The sequence below is a fragment of the Oryctolagus cuniculus genome, chromosome 13 (genome assembly GCF_051225735.1).
Source record: "Oryctolagus cuniculus isolate XC-2025 breed Fujian yellow rabbit chromosome 13, ASM5122573v1, whole genome shotgun sequence".
In the NCBI taxonomy this organism is placed as follows: Eukaryota; Metazoa; Chordata; class Mammalia; order Lagomorpha; family Leporidae; genus Oryctolagus; species Oryctolagus cuniculus.
In genome coordinates, this window is record NC_142879.1 from 6,418,706 (window position 1) to 6,441,544 (window position 22,839).

General features: G+C 38.9%; 1 long non-coding RNA gene across 1 annotated transcript; it reads left to right on the top strand.

The window, feature by feature from the left end:
* The first annotated feature begins 2,473 nt into the window (after positions 1 to 2,473).
* LOC103351061 (uncharacterized) lies at positions 2,474 to 21,991 on the top strand. The gene is made up of 4 exons (XR_016219298.1): positions 2,474 to 2,650; positions 5,720 to 5,763; positions 20,984 to 21,092; positions 21,467 to 21,991. It is a non-coding gene; the product is annotated as an uncharacterized LOC103351061 (long non-coding RNA).
* The last annotated feature ends 848 nt before the right edge of the window (positions 21,992 to 22,839 follow it).

Below are 22,839 nucleotides of genomic sequence, written 5' to 3' on the forward strand. Positions count from 1 at the left end.
ACTCTTCAGCTGAGTCTTTTGAAAGCTTGGCAAGGTCTAGGAAAATCAGTAACACAATCAGAGTGATTACACCTAGTGTCCCCCTCTTGATTTTTAAAACACTATTACTTATTAGAATAAAACCCAAAGCTCATTGAAGAAATGTCTGCATAAAAAATTGGCATAGAGAAGATATAAATGAGCTTGGAATATCTTATTTTACAAAAAATAATGAATTTCTCAAAAAAAGTGGTAGAAAGCAACATGAAGCCAGCATTGTGACACAGCGGATTATAAACCACTGCTTGAGACACGAGCATCTAATAGCAGAGTGCCAGTTCGAGTCTCAGCTGCTCTTCCTCTAGTCCGGCTCCCGGATAATGTTTCTCCAAAATCAACAGAGGATGCCCCTTGTGCTATGCTCTTGTCACCCACATGGGAGATCCAGATGGAGTTTCTGGCTTCTGGCTTCAGCCTGTCCCGTTGTCTGTTGTGGTCATTTGGAAAGTGATGGAAAAATGTCTCTCTTTCTTTTTCTTTTTGTCTCTGATATATCATTCTGACTTTCAAATAAATAAATGTCTTTAAAAATAAGAACAGGAAGCCAGATTGATAGGTTTAGCAAAGAGGATAATCTGCAGAGCAAAACAAATAATTATGGTGATGGATTATAAGCAGTTAAATAATAAATAAAAATAATAAAATAAATGCATCAATGAACTAATTATTAGAGGAGAAAGACTTTTTTAAATGGCACACCAATGTAAAAATGTAGATGGTATGATGGAATTAGACAATCACTATTTGGCTATAAACACAGTATTAATTAATTCATTTGAGAAATATAAGTAGATATTAACCTAGTGGGTGGTATTTTGATGGGGAATGGAATAATCTTAAATTGATTCTGGAAAAATTCTTAAAAGGACAAAATTGTTAACCTGCCATGGAGAGAATTGGCAGAGAACAGTTTAACCAAATCATTAACACTCACCTCATAATGGATGGAGCAAAGTGAAACTGAGTATTGCCTGGTAGGATGTATTAGGAAAGACACACTCTCCTTTCTATCATATGCCCATGGGAAATATTTGTATAATCCAAATTTTAAAATGAGTACCTATCAGGTAAATGTAATCTGAGATACATCCTGTAAAGCAATTGGTGTGTAATCTTCACAATATCAGGGTCATGAATCTCAACAGCTCAAGAATAAAGAGTACTAAATGCTAATGACAGCTAAATGTAAAAATTGATACTGACTTGGTCCCTTGTACCATCGAAGACATTATTGAGAAGATTGGCAAAAATGTGAGTGGAGCCTTTGGATTAGATGTTAATTGCCTGGTTTATTGGGTGCATTTGTGATAATACAGAACAATGTCCTTGATTGCAATTGATTCATATTAATTATTCACATGTGAAGGGGCAAGAACTAGGCAAGTGAAACTCTTAATAATGGTTCCAAGAATAATAAGGCTCCTTGTAGCAGTCTTGCAGTAATGAAATCTTGTGGTTTTGTCAAAATAAAAAAGAAATACAATTTTGAGAATTATAATTCCATATTTCTCTTGGTCTGGTACACTCATTCTGAATAACTTGACTCACTGATAGTGATACAGATGTCTCCTGGAAGTCAAAGTGGCCAGAGATATGCAAAAAATGATTGTATGATAATGTGTCTGTAACAGGCTAGGCATGGATGCTGGAAGCTCCTAAGGGTTCATTTCTTTAAAAATGTTTAAAATGTGTATTTCTAAATTACTCTGATATTATATCGACCAATTACTGGTACTTATTTCTTTATAGCTTCTAAAATTAATTTATTTTCCCATTACTCTTTCTCTTTCCTTGGCTAAAATCCATGTTTCCATTTCTCCTTAGGCTATTTAAAGAGAAGTATAGTTTATTGAATTCTCTTTCAAATTATTTCTCTTCTATCTCATGGGACAAGTTTAAAGACAGTAAATTTGCTTACATAAATTTCCATATACTTAGGAGCTCATATTATGAGGAAAAAGATAAAACGTCATTTTCTAGTTAAAACAAAGTTGACATAAAATAATAAATAATCTAAACTGCTCATAATCTAAGCTAAAATGAAGTAAAGTTTTAATTGATTAAAATAAATTATTATCTACCAGAGTATTATCATCTATGTATATGACCTTAAATAGTTCCTCCTGATTGTAATATAGTAAATATTTTCTCTATATTGGATTGCCTTCTTGATAGAGCAGAGTTACATTAAAAAGCTTTTGAGGTTCAGTGTTGTTTTGTGCAAGTTGAAAATTAAAACAGTTCACCTTGCAATCCACCCTGTCTGTCATTAAGGAAACACATGAGTAACATCATATTTTAAAACTCTCCTGATAGGAACTAACTTTAGCTAATAGTTTGCTCCATGATATCAAATGACTTACTCTCGGTGCCATCTGACAAACACATGATTAATTCTCTTTCAGTATAAAAACTTCTCTGCTTGTGTGGCTGTGAAGGAAAAGGTGACTTTGAGGATGAATGAGTCGAGTTCCATAGAGACGAATTGTCTGGAGGGCAACAGGTTAACACACTCAATCTGTGGTGAAGTGGAGCTTCCCTGGAGACAGTCCAAGAAGCAAGGACTCACAAATAAGGAAGGCTTTAATCTGTGTGTTCAAATCCAGGAAAGGTCAGTGTTTGCTTTTTGTCATATTGTGGAATTTAAGTGACTTGGAAAGGCAATATTCATTTTGCCATTAGATGTTACAGAAATACTTTCAAATTCAAGAAAGAAATCTTAAAAGTATTTGAGGACATGGGTTTCTCATCTGTGCTTAAATTATTTTATTATATAATGCTCCCTCTTAAGCAATTTTAAATCATGATTCCAGGGTAAATAATTCCATAAATCCTTTAAGTCATCATAACAGATATCTTTTTTAGTGAACATGTTTTTTATGGACTTTATTGTTATTGTAACACACAGGACTATGAAATGAGATGTTTCCAATATTTTGGAAGAAGTTTGTTTATTATGGAAATAAGTTCAAAGTTAATTGGGGATATACAAATTATGGAATTTTCCATTGGGAAAGAATTTAGTGTTTTAGCAAACATACAGTTTTCAGAATTGGAGACCAGGTAACAGAACCCAGAAGGGCAGGCGTTTTGGTGCAGAGGGTTAAGCTGACACTGGTGATACCTGGATCCCATGTTCAAGAGTGGGGCCAAGTCCTGGGTGCTCTGCTTCTGATCAGCTTCCCAATGATGAGTCTGGGAAGGCACTGGAAGATTACCCAAGTGCTTGGGTTCCTGCCATGCATTTGTGAGCACAGGATGGAGTTTCTGGCTCCTGGCTTCCACCTACCCTAGCCTCAGCTGTTGTGGCTATTTGGGGAGCGAACTAGCAGATGGAATCTCTCTCTCTGTCTCTGTCTCTCTCTGGCTCTGCCTAAGAAAGAGGGAAAGAAGAAAAGAAAGAATAAAGGAAAAGAAAGGAAAGGAAGAAAAGAAGAAAGGAAGAAAGGGAGGAAGGGAGGGAGGGAGGGAGGAAGGATTGGAAGGAGGGAGGAAGAATTTTAAAAAGAGCCCAGAAGAGTATCGCATATATAAAAGCAATACCCCTTTGTGGTAGTAGTAGGCAGATTTTTGAGAGCTGATGAGGCCTCTTTTCAGAGCAGTGTAGGCTAATACAGTGGACATCCAATTGCTGGGTTCTTCTAACTCAGAGGGCCCCAAATTGCACCCTGACTGCTGAACTTCAGATACACCGTGTGATGAGCGGCTTCCTCTTCTTGGTATCCTTTAGTTGTGTGGGTGTCTCCTGAGCTGCTTGTTTGCTGGTTCAGTGTCAACTGAAGGAAAAATAATTTGGAAAGTGTTCTCAGTCCATATGCTCTGTCTTTTCAATCCTCGGACTGGGACCAAATTATGTTTCCTGCTATAGCTCATTTAGAATAAGATAGACCAGGCTTCTGGCAAGTAACCTAATTTCAGTTTTCTCATTTTTAAAGTGAAGATAATAAAGTTTACTTTTCAGAGCATGCATTTTAAATAAGTAAAGCAAATAAGCCTTATTTTATAATTGAAACTGCAACAATTGTTAAGAATTATATTTTCTTTTTTAGTCTTCATTCCTTTTGAAAGGTATGCTACAAGTTTCATTAAATAATATTTTTATTAATGTTTTTATGTTGGCATACATTAAGTGTATTATTACTTTGAAAAAAGAAAGCCTCAAAAACGTATATTTTTTCAAATTTCAAATTAAAGTTTGGAGCAATTACCTTTCCATAAAATTTGGCTCTGGACTGCCAACTTTGTATATCTGTGACTCATGAGGGATTTTCAAAAAGTTTATGTAAAGTGCATATTATAAAAAAATTATGCTTGGATTTCAAAAATATTTTTATCAAATTAAACTTATCTTTTAATTTTATTTTTTCCTCAGACTTTTTGATGTACCCTTATATGTGCTCTGAATTACTGCAAATAATTCCTCTATATGAATGGCTAAAATACATATTCCCGTGTTTCAGGAACATTTTAAATTTCCCCTCCATCCTCGCTTTTACTTACTTCCTCTAAAATCTTTTCACTTCTGGAGATCTGATAATTTCCTCTAATGGTGCTTTCTGCTCTCATGCAATCTCGGTGCCATTTCAGATGCATTACTGGGTCGTGAGTGACAGTGTGAGAGATTGTTGTCAGTGTGTCAGGCTCCTCAGTTCTTGCCTCGTAATCGAGCGGTGTAGCCTGTTCCTTCCTCTGGAATCTGAATTGGCCTGTGATGTGATTTGGGCAGCAGAATTTGAAAAGGAGACTTAATTCAAGCTCTAGGTCCCCACCTCCAGACATCTTAGGGATTCTACTACTGACCTCATGGTTCCTGCTGACCACTGGTCTGTGGAAACACCAGTCTAGCATCTTGGTGGTAAGTGATTCTGGAGGAAATTCAAAGTGTCCAAGATGACAGCCAGAACCAACTGGCTGGAGTGAATGAAATATGGCGGACTCCTTAAACCCAGCCATGGTGCAACATGACAACCTCTGTGTGAGTTGTCAGCTGAGATGAGCTAGGATTTGCTTCCGACCCACAGAGTCATGGGGAAAAGGAAAGCCTTGGTATTTAGGGTGGGATTTCTAGTGACAGTGATAACTGAAGCAGGCAGCTCATTAGAAGGCAAGAAGAAGAGGAAGCATATTCCCACAGGTCTCAGCAGCTCCGGACTGCCTTCTCATACTTCCCCACCAGGAATCACATCTTGCTTTTTGCTACAACCCTATTAGCAATCATAATATCTTTCCTTAGAATACTTCAAACCTTTCCTTTCTTTGTCTTATTTTTACTCACTCCTTACAGTCATTTGCTCCAGACCTTTTATGCCAATCTTGCTAAATATACTTGGTCCATTCTCCCATTGCACTTTGCACATGTCACTGTGACTATCCACGTAGGACCTTCTCTCTCTCCCTAGTACACCCTAAGTTTTGGAGAAGTACTATGCTATAGCTACATGCTTGTTATAGCATTCAATAAGTATATATTTAGCTTGTGGTCAAAACATTCATCCAGAGGGGTAATTTTACAAAATCTAGATGAATTTTCCTTCTGGTGTTGATGTGCACAAATATATCCAACTACCTTTTTTTTATTAACTACCAACATTTTCCTTGACATCGATGCTGCTGTAGATAAATATTTTAACTCAACAAAGAAATTAAGGAAGTAAATGATATTAGTTTCTGTGGTCCTTAGACATACAACCTGTGACATGATGATATGCTGGTCTCCTCCATCAGGTAAGTTAAAATATGCTCCAAAATTTATTTATTTCTATATTTTTAAGGATTTATTCATTTATTTTGAAAGTCAGAATTATACAGATGGAAGGAGAAACATAGAGAGAGAGAGAGAGAGAGAAAGAGAGATATCTTTCAACTGCTAGTTCGCTCCTCAGATGGTCACAACACCCAGCACTGGGCCAGGCCAAAGTTAGGAGCCAGGAGCTTCCTCTAGGTCTCCCATGTGGCTGGCAGGGGTCCAAGCACTTGGGCCATCTTCCACTGCTTTCCCCGGACCATTAGCTGGGTGATGGACAAGAAGTGGAGCAGCTGGGACATGAACTATTGGGATGCTGGCTTTTCAGGTGGCAGCTTTACCTGCTAAGCCACAATGCCAGCCCCACAACAAAATTACTGCACTCAGATTCAAAAGTGGTTTATTTCCATAAATGATATAATTACAAACATTTTCAACTACAAATAAAGGAAAAGGAGTGGCAAATTTCCAAAGACTATTTATTTAATGTTCTTGAATTTAATCTGATCCTATGTTGTCCAAAACACAAAGCAATTAAGATAATCCTATGGGAACTTCATAATTGTGTGATTTAATCCAAAAATAGATTTTAGCATTACTTAACGAATATATAATCTGCATATCCTTCAGAATATTTACTACATAAATATTAATCTTATGTTGCATTTTTATCAGATTTAGATAGTGGGCTTTTGGAGTTTGTTCCCTGACTGGTATATACATGGATTGTACACATTTTTCTTGCCATTAAATTTATGCTACTATAAACATCAAATTTCAGGAGAGACATATAAAAAAAGATTAGGATACATTCATAGAATATGATCATGAGGATACAAGATCTGAAATATTTTTGGAAGTTGAGGTGTGTTAACACTTTAAAATTTTTATTTATTTATTTGACAGGTAGATTTATAAACAGTGAGAGGGAGAGACACAGAGAAAGGTTTTCCATCTACTGGTCCACTCCCCAAATGGCTCAAACTGTCAGAGCTGGGCTGATCCAAAGCTAGGATCCAGGAGCCTCCTCTGGATCTAAACACATGGGTGCTGGGACCCAAGGACTTGGGCCATCTTCTGCTTTCCCAGGCCATAGCAGAGAGCTGGATCAGAAGAGGAGCAGCTGGGACTAGAACCGACATCCATACGGGACGCCAGTACCACAGGCAGAGGATTAACCTACTGTGCCACAGCACTGGCCCTGGGGTGTAACTCTTATAATAAAATGCAAAATATATGATATATGTACTCAACTATTTCATGACCCAACTTTGAAAATGCATTAAAATGTGTGATCAGAGAAAGGTTGAAATTAGAGCCATCACTTGAAGTTTTAAGAAGTTATTTTCCAGGGGCGGCTGTAGTGACTCACTTGGTTAATCCTCCACCTGTGGCGCTGGCAACCCATATAGGTGCCAGGTTCTGGTCTCAGTTGCCCCTTTTGCAGTCTAGCTCTCTGCTGTGGCCCGGGAGGGCAGTGAAGGATGGCCCAAGTGCTTGGGCCCTTGCACCCCATGGGAAACCAGGAGGAAGCTCCTGGCTCCTGGCTTCGGATCAGCGCAGTGTCAGTTGTGGCGACTATTTGGGGGGTGAACCAACGGAAGGAAGGCCTTTTTCTCTGTCTCTCTCTCACTGTCTATAACTCTACCTGTCAAATAAAAAAAAAAAACAGGAAAAAAAGTTATTTTCCAGTCTCACTATGAAGTAAACATTTAACACTTCATATTATGTAAATATGACCAAGACTATTTCTGAGTACTTCAATGGTTGACAAACTCCAGACTTCAAATAGGTATGAACTTGCAAAAAATTTCTCACAATAAAGCAAAGAAAAATAATGTGGTGTGTTTGTATTCACCCGTGTTTGTAGTTGTGTGTGGAAACCTTTAAGTGTTTGCCAGCTGTCCTTCATGGAATTTAACTGGTCTTATGTTCATTTAATTTTTTAAAGAATGCCCGCTTTCTGGGAATTGATAGTGGGATTATTTTTGATGATTTGATTTTACCTTTGGTTGATTAAAAAATGATTTCCCACTCTGTAGAGAATAATTTAGTTATGATGTATGTCAAGATATTCCAGCAAATAATAATTGAAATAATTAGTCCATGACATCACTGTGACCTGAGTGTTTTATCCTCTGATTCCAAACCGAGTCAGTGGATTTAAGTGATAGTGATCATTTCTTAGATCATGAACTTAGTTTTGTATTTTCAGACTGTGCAGATACAGGTCTTTGCGTCATGGCTTAACACCATCTCTCTGTTCTGGGCTAATAGACTCCAAACTCCATATCACAGATTTCACACCTAGTGGCATGAAAATAGAGCAGTATAAATGGAATCAGAATTTTTACAATCGAAAGTAACTCTCACAATGATCACATATAACTCCTACCACCTGTGAGGCATTTTTATTTCATATTTTCTAACATAAGGACGTGGTTGGAACATAAGTTGCATGCATCCCTTTTTATTGCATCTGATAGCAAATTAGTGCCTTAATGGCATGCAGCACTTTGGATATTAAACAGATGGCCATTAAAACATTGTCATCCACAATAAATAATGTAATGACAGAAAAAATGCCCAGACATTATCTGGTATTAATGTCATTTTCATTGTCATTCAATTGTTTCCCTATTTTCCAGTATATAGTTAATATTTCATCAGATAACATTTGCTTTTCCTGTAACTATTAGATAACTATTTAAAAGTTAACATAAAAAAGAATTGAGATGTATGGTTGATTGAATTTTTAATTTTTATGGCTGTTTGGCTGTAAGAATTGGATCAAATGAGATATATCAATACTTCATGGAAGGTTGAGGGATATGATACATTTATATTCTAGCAGACAAAAGGAACAGTGCAAAGTACAAAGTAAATGCCCACTTGCATGCAAAGGGGAAGCACTTGTGTTTTGTTTAAATGATAGTAATATACTTGCTTTTGGAAAAATTACTTTAGAAAATTGTCTGTAACTCTTGTGAAAGATGTGAAATGGGAGGTATGTGTATCCCTGCCCAGCCTCGCCTCTCTCACAAACGCCACCACTAATTCTCCACAGCAGTCGCTGTTCCGCTGACCTCAGATGTAGCTCCAGAATATTACTCACCTGAATGCTCTGAACAGCCACTTCCAATCCATGAGAATTGGCACTCAAGTTAAAATCAATTTGCTTTTCTATTTGCTCTTCCAAATGGATCAGTAGAACTGGAAACTCATGTGGGAACACTAACATGAATTTGGGAGGCAGCCAAGAGTCAGGTCAGTGAAGTTGTCTGTAAACTTCTACAACGAGGCCTACGGTTATCCATCAGCCTAAAGGACATCTAATCTATCAAAATGGATAGTATTCAGCCTCACTACACCCAAACCCCATTATTGAAAGCACTTAGGAAAACCCAATCCATCTAACCAATTCGAAATAAACATATTTAGGCCATCCACAATTAATAACCTACCTATGATAGGTGCCATGGGGAAAGAAAACCAGACAATAACGGCCTTCAGAGAGTATAACATTTATTTTAATGTGAATCAAAACAAAAATAAGTAGATCTTAAATGAACAAGACAAGCAACAACCTTCTTTATGGATTTCACACTTTAGTTGGGGGCATCAAGCAACACATAGGCAAATAGAGAAGGTGCTTTTATGGATTTCTGCTGAGGTAACCGTGAGCGTTCTGAGACCTGATGACAGGGGAGATGTTGGGATGGGAGGTGTCTTCCATGCTATTGCCATTCCCTGGGGACCCTATTCCATACCTTCCTGTTCACGTTAGATGGTGCAACTGGATTCACTGAAACAGCTGGAAGAAGAGATAAGAAGCAGGAACAGTCCCATCTAGTACCTGTTCATGTGAAATGATTGATATTATTCAATACAAAAGTATTCAACTGCCTACAATTTATAGGAGCTGTTTATTTTGGATAGAACACATTAATGACCAAAGGACTACAACTGTGTCACATAGATTCCTCACAAGCTTCTGTCCATTTTCTCAAAGTAATTATTGAAACTGTTATCAGTAGAGGCAAATACTCAGTTAATGAACATGTGTCTTCCTTTACTCTCTGTCGCCGCTATCATAAATTTCATCCTGTTAAATGTCAGTGACACATCAAGAACAGTGTTCTTAAACAAAAATTAGTTGTGTAATAATTTCAGTAAAAAGTGTAAAACATTGGAACAAATTCCTAATTGCCACAATTGCTCTATGAAGCAGTGGCCAGCAAACCAACGTCCACAGGCCAGATGTGGCCAGCTGGCTGCGCTGATGGATCTAGGTCATCTGAAATGCACCACAGCCATTCGTTTACATATTGTATGTGACCACTTCCTTGCTGCAACAGGCACAGAGTGGAGCACTTCAGCAGAGACCATATGTTCTTCAAGTCTCAAATATTTACTATCCAACACTCTGCAGAAAAAGTTTCCAGTTTGTGTGAAGTAACTCTGTAAAGCGGGGGGAAATGAAAATAACATGTTTCATGAAAGCCTAAAGGGATCGCTTTGGTACTTAAATTATCCTGGCTCCTGTTTTCATTCATTCACATCATGTAAATTACACCTGAGCCAACCCAGTTAATCCTATTGTCAGTTCTAGAGAAATAAGGCTCTGTGAACTTTATTCCACAAAATTATTCCTTTGGTTTTCTGGACCAAAAATCATATTTGCTTCCTTCATCAAGCAGACCAGGTTGTTGTTGTTGTTTGATGTTTCTTTGTTTCTAGTTGATATTAATTATCTATATTTATGGGATCCACTGTGATTTTTGATATATCGTTGTAGAATGATAACACATCATTATTAGCTGAATTAACTACTCTGTACACTAAGATTATTCTCCTTTGTAACTGAAACTTTATATACTTTGAAAAATCCTTCCTTTTCTCCATCCCTCCTCTGGAATATTTTTAGAAAAATATTATTCCAGTTCATATAACTGAGCGCTGCTTTGGGTGAATGAATTCTATCAACGCAGAAGACAAGATTTGCCTAAACAAAATGCAGTCCAGTTCTAGTCATAGCTGGGACTCTTACCAATTAAATGAGATCAATCCACAGGCAGGAACTCTGCACCTCTAACTGGGAATTTGAGAGCAACTTGTTTCGTCAAATAATTCTTGAGAACAACGCAAGAAGATAGTTTCTTTATTTCCCCTGTTGGAGTACTGCACTAGAGCGTTCTTTAGAGGGGAGCCTGATGCTCAGAGACAGTGGTCAGAACTGGGTTTAACACCTTGATTTATCACAGAATTTTAGCTCACTGTTTACAGAAATGTGGGCACTTGAGAGATAGCATATAGGACTCAGAAACCCCCAAAGTAACACTTTATAGAACTTGCTGGGAACTGAGTGGTTTGATTAAACTCAGTCCTTGTTTAAACGCTTCTGACATATTTGAACTTGTGTTCCATTTTATTTTAACTAATGCCGGTATAAGGTCTCATGATAGGCAATGAATTTCCCGCCATCTACACTAGGTGTTTTGTTAGGTGGTCAAAAGAGGAACATGCAAAAGTCCTAAATTTTGAGCTGACACAATCAGCACTGGCTTCACAAAATTATGTTGATGGGCCGGCGCCGTGGCTCAATAGGCTAATCCTCCACCTACCAGCGTTAGCACACCGGGTTCTAGTCCCAGTCGGGGCGCCGGATTCTGTTCCGGTTGCCCCTCTTCCAGGCCAGCTCTCTGATGTGGCCCGGGAGTGCAGTGGAGGATGGCCCAAGTGCTTGGGCCCTGCACCCCATGGGAGACCAGGAGAAGCACCTGGCTCCTGCCTTCGGATCAGAGCGGTGCGCCAGCCGCAGCACGCTGGCTGTGGCGGCCATTGGAGGGTGAACCAACAGCAAAAGGAAGAACTTTCTCTCTGTCTCTATCTCTCACTATCTACTCTTCCTGTCAAAAAAAAAAAAAAAAAAAAAAAAAAAACCACACACACAAAATTACGTTGATGATAACTGATAATGAGGCACTAAGCATTTGGGACCTATTATCAATTCCAGTTTATTGATTCATTCAACCATCTTATCAAATAGTATTCTTAGGTAGCCTTGGTGCTTCTCCATGCACTAACAGTGGTAAACCAGAATTTATGCTCATGTTTTTGATAGAATTTACTGCCAAACTGAGTAATTGGTCAACAAAAAGTATAAAAATAGAACAAGAAATAAGATAAAGAATGTAAATGGAAGGAAAATATTTTTAAAAATTATCAAAGGAACAACCTGATAATGGGCATAAACATTTAAAATTATTTTTCTTGAATTATGTTAGTGTAAGTAACTCAAAGTTAAATGTCATGGTATTTATTTTAAAGTACATATCTCGCCTCTGCAAACTCAAGCACTATATATATAGGTTTACAAAACTTTTTGTGAGCATCCACTGTTATGCCATATTGATGATTTCTCTCTGGACAGACTAGCCTGGTTTTGCTCTGATAGAGTAGATATAAAATGGATGTTGGACAGAAAAGAAGTAAACAATAAATAATCAAGGAAATATGAAGATGCTATCAGATAAAATAAATAGAAGGGATAAATATGACAGGTATTGAAGTGTGGTAGGCATGATATTTTAGATATTGAGTGTGAAGGTCACTCAGAGCAGATAATATTCAACTGAGGAGTTCAGCATAAATGACTCCATCTGTGGACACTTGATAGGAAACCCTGCCTTAGAAGAAGAAGTGGTAGGAATGTACCAAGTTGGGAATGTATATGTTTTCCAAGCTGAAAAAAAATAGAAAACATAAACAGAGTGACTAGATGACAGTGTGTGAGTGAAACAGAGTGTCTTAATGACAGTCAGCAGAGAGGAGGAGAAGCCCCAGGTGAGAGATGCTGTCATGAGTTCCATTGTACCAGCCCTGGTTTCCAAGGCAAGAAGTTTGGATTTCATTTTAAGTGGAGTAATTAATTATCAATGCTGACAAATTCAATGTACAGTAAGAAAAAGAATTAGTTATTAACAGATGCAATATATTTCTTGGGTTCAATTCTCTCCCTTCCTTCCTCCCTCCTCCCCTTCCTCTTTTTTCTCTTTCTTCCTCCTTCCTCTTGTTTTTGGGATAACATGTTTTAAATTTGCATTACATTAAAAAGTCTCAAATAGAAAGCAAAAAAATCCTAGCTTAGTGGCACTATAGGAAATAGCTATAAACAATAATTGAATTGAAAAAAGACCATTTCACACATACACAGTAATTTTAAAGTAACCACAGATCATTAAAACTATAGCAGCATAACATTCTTAACCACTGCCATGATAAAGATATACAACAATGTATTACACAATTATAATTGCAATATTATCTATACACACAGGCATTTATTTTACTTGTGTTTTTGATATTTTTCTTTTTTTAATTTTAGCTCCCACATAAAAGGGAGCTAGAAAATGTCTTTCTGTGTCTGGCTTATTTCACTCAACATGATTTCCTTCTGTTCCATCTATTTTGATATAAATGATAGAAGTTCATTATTTTTTTGTAGCTAAAAAATATTTATTGTGTGTATACACAGACACACACACACCTCACATATTCTTTATCCATTCATCTGATAAGGGACACCTTGGTGGAATGCAAATTTTGGCTATTGTGAACTTTTTAAAGGATTATTTCTATTGCTTCATGCATAAAACATTTGGGAAGATGAAAGTAGAACAGTTAAAGAGTCATTGTCTAAGTGAGAGACAAGGGAAGTGTAACGTGGAGAAGCGTGCAAGTTGGATATCCTTAAGCATGGAGTGGACAGGATGGGATGAACAGGCACATGAAGGGGGAAGTAAATGGAAGAATTGAAGAGCTGCTAATTCTCACAACAAAGCCATGGCATATTAATTTATGATACTTGAAAGACCAGAAGGAGAAGGTTTGGGCAGGGCATCTGCTTACTTACACACCGCAGAATTCAGATATCTGTCTCCATCCACTTGAGGTGCCATAAGGAAATGATGAGACTGGGTAATTTATAAACAACAGGAATGTAGGCCCTGCAGTTCTGGAGTTCAGGAAGTGCAAAGTTCAGGTGCCAGCGGATTGTCTGATGAGAGCCTTTTCCTCATACATGGCCTTTTTCCCCCAAACCTTTTTTAAAGAAATACAAACTTCATGAATTTAATAAGTACAACTTTAGGAATATAGTGATTCTTCCCACCATACCTGCCCTCCCACCTGCACTCCCACACTTATTTCTCCTCCCTCTCCTATTCTCATTTTTATTTTTCACTAGGATGTATTTTCAATTAACTTTATACACATAAGACTAACTCTATACTAAGTAGAGAGTTCAGCAAATACTATGGACAAAAAAGGTGTTCCTCAACTGTCGAGTCAAGGGCTGTTCAAAGTCATCACATCTCAAAGTGTCAATTTCTATAGATTAACTTTTAGGTGCTCTATTAGTTATCACAGGTCAGGGAGGACATATGGTATTTTTCCTTTTGGGACAGGCTTATTTCATTAAGTATGATGTTTTCCAGTTTAATCCATTTTGTTGCAAATGACAAGATTTCTTTTTCTTTTTTTTCTTTTTTACCACTGTGTAGTATTCCATGGTGTACATATTCCATGATTTCTTTATCCAGTCTTAAGTTCATGGACGTTTGGATTGATTCCATATCTTAGCTATTGTGAATTGAGCTACAATAAATATCGGATACAGGTAACACTTTCATATGCTGATTTCATTTCCATTGGGCAAATTCCTAGGAATGGGATGGCTGGGTCATATGGTAGGTCTATATTCAGATTTCTTTGATATCTCCATACTGCCTTCCACAATGGCTGTACCAGTTTATATTCCCACCATCAGTTGGTTAGGGTACCTTTTTCCCCACATCCTCGCCAGCATTTTTTGGTTTTAATTTCTGTATGAAAGCCATTCAAACAAGGGTGAGGTGAAACCTCATTGTGCTTTTGATTTCCATCTTGCTGATGGCTAGCCATCCTGAACATTTTTTCATGTGTCTGTTGGCCATTTGGCTTGATTTTCTGTTTTGAAAAATGCCTGTTTAAATCCTTTGCATATTTCTTAACTGGGTTGTTTGTTTTGTTGTTGTTGAGTTTCTTGATCTCTTTATATATTCTGGTTATTAATCCATTATCGGTTGAATAGTTTGCAAATAATTTTGACTCATTCTGTCAGTTCCTTTTCATTTTGCTGAGTGTTTCTTTTGTAGTACAGACTTCTCAATTAGATGTAATTCCATTTATCAATTTTGATTTTGATTGCCTGTGGCTCTGGGGTCTTTTCCAAGAACTCTTTGCCTATGCCAATGTCTGCCAGGGTTTCCCTAATGTTCTCTAGTAATTTGATGGAATTTAGATCTTTGATTTTGAGTGGATGTTTCTGTAAGGTGTAAGTTAAGGGGTTGCTTCATACATCTGCATGTGGAGATCCAGTTTTCCAAGCACCATTTGTCAAAGAGATTGTTCTTGTTGCAGTTATTGATTTTAGCTCCTTTGTCAAAGATAAGTTGGTTGTAGATGTGTGGGTTGATTTCTGGGGTTTATATTCCGCTTCATTGGTCTACCCATCTGTTTTTGTACCAGTACCAGGCAAAAGTTGATTATAACTGCCCTGCAGTATGTCTTAAAATCAGGTATTATGTTCCCTCTGGCTTTGCTTTTGTTATTTAAGGTTACTTTAGCTAATCGTAGTCTCGTGTGTTTCCATATGAATTTCAGCATCATTTTTTTCTTAATCTGAGAAGAATATCTGTCGCTCCCCCTCTTCGTGGAGGAACGACACAGGACCCTGCGCTGTTCTTTCGTCTGCTCGGCCCTCCCCGGGTTTGCTGCTGGTTCTTCCCGGGTTGGCTACTATCCCTTCCACCTCCGTGGAAGGGCAGTTCCCCCTGGCCACATTCCCCACTTCCGCAGGGGAGCGGCACACCGCCGGCCGGTTCTCTCGGGGGCTGCACGGGTTCCCTTAGATGTTCCCCATAGATGTTCCTGGTGCATGCCGTCTCTCTCCTCCTTTATAGTCCTCCTCCGCCAATCCTAACTCGGCTGCCCACACGCCGAGTACGCTGCTCTCCTCCAATCAGGAGCAAGTCCTACAGTTAATTGGTTGAACTGGAGGCAGCTGTGCGGAAGCTGTTTACTTCTCTCCCAGCGCCATATTGTGGGAGAGCAGATGCATAGAATAAGTCTTAATTCCAGTAACAGTCTAGTCCGGTTTGCTCCCCACAGATCCCCCTTTCTTTTTATTTTTGGCGTTGATACGCGCCTGTCTTCGGTGTCCCGCGGCACACACTCTGCTCTACTTGCTAGAGTTGCCACAGGCTCTTACAAGTCCTATCAATCAGGAAAACCGAATCCGGGTCCTCTCTTCACCATGTTATGAGGAGGTTTTTAGGCGCTGATGCGTGCCTGTGTTCGGTGCCCTGCAGCGCATGCTCTGCTCTGCCTGCAGGGGCTTACAAAACCTAGCAATCAGGCAAACCGAATCCAAGCCTTCTCAGCGCTGTGTTGTGGGGAGGCCTTATTGATGTTAATTCGTGCCTGTCTTCGGTGACCTGCGGCGCATAAGCTGCTAGCCGCCGCAGGTGCTCATCGCCTCACTTAATCAGGCAGACCGAATCCAAGCTCTCACATTGCAGTGTTGTAGGGAGGCCTTTCTATTTCTCTATTTCTCTATCTCCGGGCATTCCTATTTCTCCCATTTTACTTCTATCTTCCAGCATTCCTATTTCTCTCATCTTACTTCTAAACTTCCCGCGGCTTCTCTTATCCCCGCGGTTTCCTGGCGGCGCTCGCCCCGAGGCTGCTTCTCGGCACCTCGCCCCGCGGCAGCTTCACGGCTCTGCACGGCTTCCCGGCGCCTCGCCCCGCCGGCGGGTTCCCGGCTCTGCGTGCCCGCTCCGCGGTCTCCACGCACTTCGCGCCCGCACCACGGCCTCGCGCCAGCGTTCCCTATCTATTCACGCTCCGAGCTCTCTCTGCACGCGGCGGCTTCCGCGAATGTTTCCGCCACCACCGGCATTCAGTCCAAGTTCCCCGGACTAACCTGGCGAATTTCAACCTGGCGGCCCACGTCTCTGCCTCTGGTTCCAGATCTTCGCCTCTTGCTCCCCGGGGTGACTTGAAGAATTCCAAGGTGGCTTATATCTCCGCCTCGGCCTGCACTCGCGGCCTCATCCTCCCCAACATTTCTCTCTACCCGGTATGTTTCCTTAAGTTTTCTTCCAACAATATTCCTCTCATTTCTCCTGGCTACTCCCCACAGTCCGTATCCGAGTCCAAGCCTCCTCCAGGTTTCACTTTCGCTTTCAATCTCCTAGCTTCCCCGCCATAGTCCGCATCTGAGTCTATGAAAGCTTTCACTTTCGCTTTCAATCCTAACTTCTTTCCCACAGTCCATATCCGAGTCTATGCCTAGGCTTTCAATAGCTTCTTCCGGCACCTTTCTCGTCCGGCTTTCCCCTAGGCTCTTCGCTAGTCTCTCTCTCCGGTATTTTCCCAGTTCTTCCCGTTTCTTCTCTCCTAAGTTTCCTATCCGTCCTAAGTTTCCTATCCGAGTCACGGCACCATTATGTCGCTCCCCGTCTTCGTGGGGGAACGACACAGGACCCTGCGCTGTTCTTTCGTCTGCTCGGCCCTCCCCGGGTTTGCTGCTGGTTCTTCCCGGGTTGGCTACTATCCCTTCCACCTCTGTGGAAGGGCAGTTCCCCCTGGCCACATTCCCCACTTCCGCAGGGGAGCGGCACACCGCCGGCCGGTTCTCTCGGGGGCTGCACGGGTTCCCTTAGATGTTCCCCATAGATGTTCCTGGTGCATGCCGTCTCTCTCCTCCTTTATAGTCCTCCTCCGCCAATCCTAACTCGGCTGCCCACACGCCGAGTACGCTGCTCTCCTCCAATCAGGAGCAAGTCCTACAGTTAATTGGTTGAACTGGAGGCAGCTGTGCGGAAGCTGTTTACTTCTCTCCCAGCGCCATATTGTGGGAGAGCAGATGCATAGAATAAGTCTTAATTCCAGTAACAGTCTAGTCCGGTTTGCTCCCCACAAATATCCTTGGTATTTTGATTCATATTGCATTGAATCTGTAAATTCCTTTCAGGAGAATGGACATTTTGATGATATTGATTCTTCCAATCCATGAACATGGAAGGTTTTTCCATTTTTGTGCATCTTCTTCTAGTTTTACTTCCTTTTTAAAAAAGATTTATTTATTTTACTTGAAAGTCAGAGTTACACAGAGAAGGAGAGGCAGCGAGAGAGAGAGAGAGAGAGAGAGAGAGAGAGGTCTTCCATCCACTGGTTCACTCCCCAATTGGCCGCAATGGGCAGAGCTATTTCGCTCTGAAGCCAGGAGTCAGGAGCTTCTTTCAGGTCTCCCATGCAGCTGCAGGGGCCCAAGGGCTTGGGCCATCTTCTACTGCTTTCCCAGGCCATAGCAGAGAGCTGGATCAGAAGAGGAGCAGCCAGGACTCGAACCGGAGCCCATATGGGATGCCGGCACTGCAAGCAGCAGCTTTACCCTCTACACCACAGCGCCAGCCCCCTATTTCTTTCTTTAATGTTACAAAACATTACAAAACATTCTCATTGTAGAGATTTTTGATGTCCTCCTTTTTAAAAATTTTATTCTAATGTATTTGATTTTTTTGTAGCTATTGTGAATAGAATTGATCTTAGAAGTTTTCTCAGCTATGGCGTTCTCTCTGTACACAAAATTATTTTTGTGTGTTGATTTTACATCCTGTTACTTCACCAAACTCTTTTATGAGTTCCAACAGTCTTTTAATGGAGTATTTTGGATCTCCTTTTTATAAAATCATGTCATCTGAAAATATTGATAGTTTGACTTCCTCCTTTCCAATTTGTATCCTTTGATTCATTTTTCTTGCTTAATGGCCTTGGCTAAAACATCCAAGACTATATTGAATAGCATTGGTGAGAGTGGGCATCCTTGTCTGGTACCGGATCTCAGTGGGAATGCTTCCAACTTTTCCCCATTCAATAGGATCCTGGCTGTGGGTTTGTCATAAATTGCCTTGCATGTGTTGAAGAATGTTCCTTCTGTATCCATTTTGCTTAGAGTTTTCATCAAGAAAGGGTGTTGTATTTTATCAAAGGCTTTCTCTGCATCTATTGAGATACTCATATGGTTTTTGTTCTTCAGTTTTTTAATGTCATGTATCACATTAACCAATTTGCAAAAGTTGAAATATCCTTATATACCTAGGATAAATCCCATGTGGTCCAGGTGAATGATCTTTCTGATGTGTTGTTGGATGCAAATAGCCAGTATTTTCTTGAGGATTTTTGCATCTATGTTCAACAGGAAAATTGGTCTGTAGTTCTCTTTCTCTGTTTTATCTTTTTCAGGTTTAGGAATTAAGGTGATGAAGTCCCCTATTACTATTGTATTGAAGTCTATGTCTCCCTTTAGATCCTTAAGGATTTCTTTTAAATAGCAGGTGCCCTGTTATTAGATGGTCCTTTCATTCTTGCTTTGTCCACACATGTAGAAGGGCCAAGATCGCTCCATTCAAACACTTTTATAAAGACATCAATCCCATTAGGGAGAATGCTACTGACATGCCCTCACCAACACTTAATTTCCCCTCCTCTTAAGAGCCAAACATTTCGATCATTAAAATAGCCACCTCTAGAATGCACAGATGAGGTTAGAATCAGACATGAATTTAGGATTCATTATATGCAGATTAAAATCTGGATGTAAGTTTTTAAACATTGTGTAGGACAAGGAGGAAAATCTATCCAGGACAGCATCTCAGCACATTTTCAAATTTAGAGATTGGAAGAAGAAGAGGCTTGGTAATGGAGAGCCTGCAGGTGTGACCACTGTGGAGGAGAAAAAATTAAGGAGAGCAGTGTCAAAAAGAACCAAGAGAATGAAACAGATCAATTACATGAAACACTCCATCACCTCCTGTGGTGAGGATATTAATATCACCATTGGGTTCGACAACATGGAGTACAGGTAACAACAACAACAACAAAAATATCAGGGGGCTGGCACTATGGCGTATCCGGTAAAGCTTCTGCCTGCAGTGCCGGCATCCTGTATGGGTGCCGGTTCGAGTCCCAGCTGCTCCACTTTAAATCCGGCTCTCTGCTGTAGCCTGGAAAAGCAGTAGACGATGGCCCAAGTCCTTGGGCCCCTGAACCCACTTGGGAGACCCAGAGGAAGCTCCTGGCTTCTGGCTTCAGATCTGCACAGCTCTGGATCCATTGCAGCCACTTGGGGAGTAAACCAGAGGATGGGAGACTTCTCTCCCTCTGCCTCTCTTTCTCTTTGTGTAACCCTGCCTCTCAAATAAATAAATAAATAAATATTTTTAAAAATATCAAGAAATAGATAAGAAAAATAAATTATATGTAGAAGAGAGAAAAGTGTGCTTTTTTCAAAAATCATGCCAATTTAATAAATCTAACCTTGACAATAGATCTTTTGTAAATTATATATACAATGTATGTGTAATGGAATTATAATACACAACTTTTTATTGCCTATGATTGTGTGGATTATAAATTGACATTAGTAGATATAATACTTTAAGTCTTTATGGCAGAGTAATTGAAAGTGTCATACCATTTTGATGTGTTCTCTACTAATAGACATTCTCATTTGGTCATAAGAAGAACTGTAGTTCTCAAACATTGTTTTATAAAGAATGTTTAAAATACATAAAATATGATTTCTTAATTTTAGAACTTAATTCCATGGTCCCAAGAACATGCAAATGAACTTAAAAGAATTATAATGATCCACAATTTATCGAGTATTAAATTAAAATATGTAACTTGATGTATTATAGCTAGATTTATACAGTAAGCTTGTAATATTGCCTGGATCATTGATTCCTGAGAAGTAATTATGACTTGCATTTATCATGTTACTGCGGGATATGAAATTCACAAGCCATAAATGCAGTTCTAAAATGTAAATTAAAAAGGAAACTTAATTTTAAGATATATAAGTACATATTTAGTATTAGTTGAGATTTGCAACTTTGAAATACAAATATGGTTAGCTGTAAGATCTAAACTAATCTTATCGATATTCAAGCTTTAAAAATAATCTGAATTATAGTTCTATACCTTATTTCAATAACACAGCTAAAGAACTATGGGTAAACATTCTATATTGAGGAGGAATGGATTTATTGCATGATTATAGCCATTTTCAAATGAAGTATTGCATTTTAGTTTTCTAGTTTAAAAATGTCCTCTCCACCCTGATGGATTTCCCATCCTACTTTACCTACAAAACCATCACAGATGTTTTGGAAGTGGGGTCTTCTGAAAAGTAATCCAGGTTAGTACAATATCACTAACTTATTTTGCTTCCCATTTATAACAAAAATCTGTGAGGTGACTGGAATGGAGCTGAGTCATCATAAATTATGTTGCATCTTTCTATGCTACTGTAGTTTAAAAAGTCCCCAACATGTCAATTACCAGTTTTCATCTTTGGAGGTTTTCACAGTCATAAAACTGTGTTGGAACACAACTTAAATATTTATTATTTGGGAAAAAGCTTTCAGAACATGCAAGGAAAAGACTGTAAACAGACCTTTTCATATTTATAACCTCCCTATTACCTAATGACTATTCAAATAAATGTTTCAAATGATGTGTAAATGTATGTCAGAAATTACGAAAAGTCTAAGATGTTACCCATCTTCACAGGTGGGGACAGAAGCCTGGATAAGATTTGAGAGCTTTCTTATAACCATACCACAATCCACATAAGAAGTAATCACAGTGACTTCCAGGCCCTGCCAACCTGACAGCAACATCAGGAAAGTCAGTTGGGAAAACTACCATATACCCACTGCAAGCTCACTTCATGGGCAAGGCTTGGGCAAACATCAGTTTCCTGCATTTGCAAAGGGGAGACAAATGATTTTTTCTGTCCACTTCTCAGAGCATTTCCTTGGAAGGAAAACGATGCCTTAACCTAGGTGCGTAGGTGTTTGAAGAAACTGTGGCTCTTCCACAGGTAAAGGAAAATTCTTCTGAAGGCAGCAATTAGCTTGACCGGTAGGTTACAGATCTAACAATTCAAGCAAGCATTTGATGTGTGGATATTGTCTAAGTTTCCATTACTGAAGAAGCAGACTTCTACGGGAGCACTGAGAAGACAGGATGATTCATTTTCTCACAATGTAGAAACCATTGTAAAATAATAAAAATCATCTCAATAAGCCTCAATTTTGTTTCCATAAAATTATTTTAAATATGTGTTCTATAAATATGCTATAGGTATTATGCATACTATAAATGCATACTACATATAATTTTTGGTTCATAAAGGATTTTTACAGGAGAGGGTTTTAGCAATGACAACTATAATATTTTTATTTTATCATCATTAATTTATATATTATTTAATAAATTTTGATAACACTGAAGTGAAAATGAAAGTTATTGAATTTTTAATTGTGTATTTAATTTGGAAAGTTTAATTTGTTTTACTTTGTATAATATTTCATTAAATGTTGATACTTAGATCATATTCACTTGAAGATTCTTTTCTTAATTTGAAGTTTTTATTTAATTGATAATGAGACAGAGACGAGTTCCCATCTGCTGGTGTATTCTGTCAATGTCTGAATTGGCCCTGGACTGGGGCTTGAAGACGGGACCAGGGAATTCAATCCAGGTTCCAAGGTGGTTGAAATGGACTCAACCACTTGAGCCATCAGTGCTTCCTCTAAAGTCTACATTAAGAGAAACTGGCATCAGAAAAATATCTTGGTGTCGAACCCAGGTACTGCAATATTGGGTACAGGTATCCCAACCAGTATCTGAACATCTAGGTCAAGCACCTATCTCCAAAGATTCTTTGGAAATGAGAAGCAATGTTCATAATTAGTGGGAGAAATGAATATAGTATATGAAATAGAGTAAATATAAATGTTTATACAAGCAATAATCTATTTCAATACCCTATATTAGTTATTTGTATTATGTTATTAAACATACACACAGTCACATCTGCATACAAGCACCCACACTCAAGCATGCTATAAAAAGTTTGTGAAGATAGAATTGAAGAC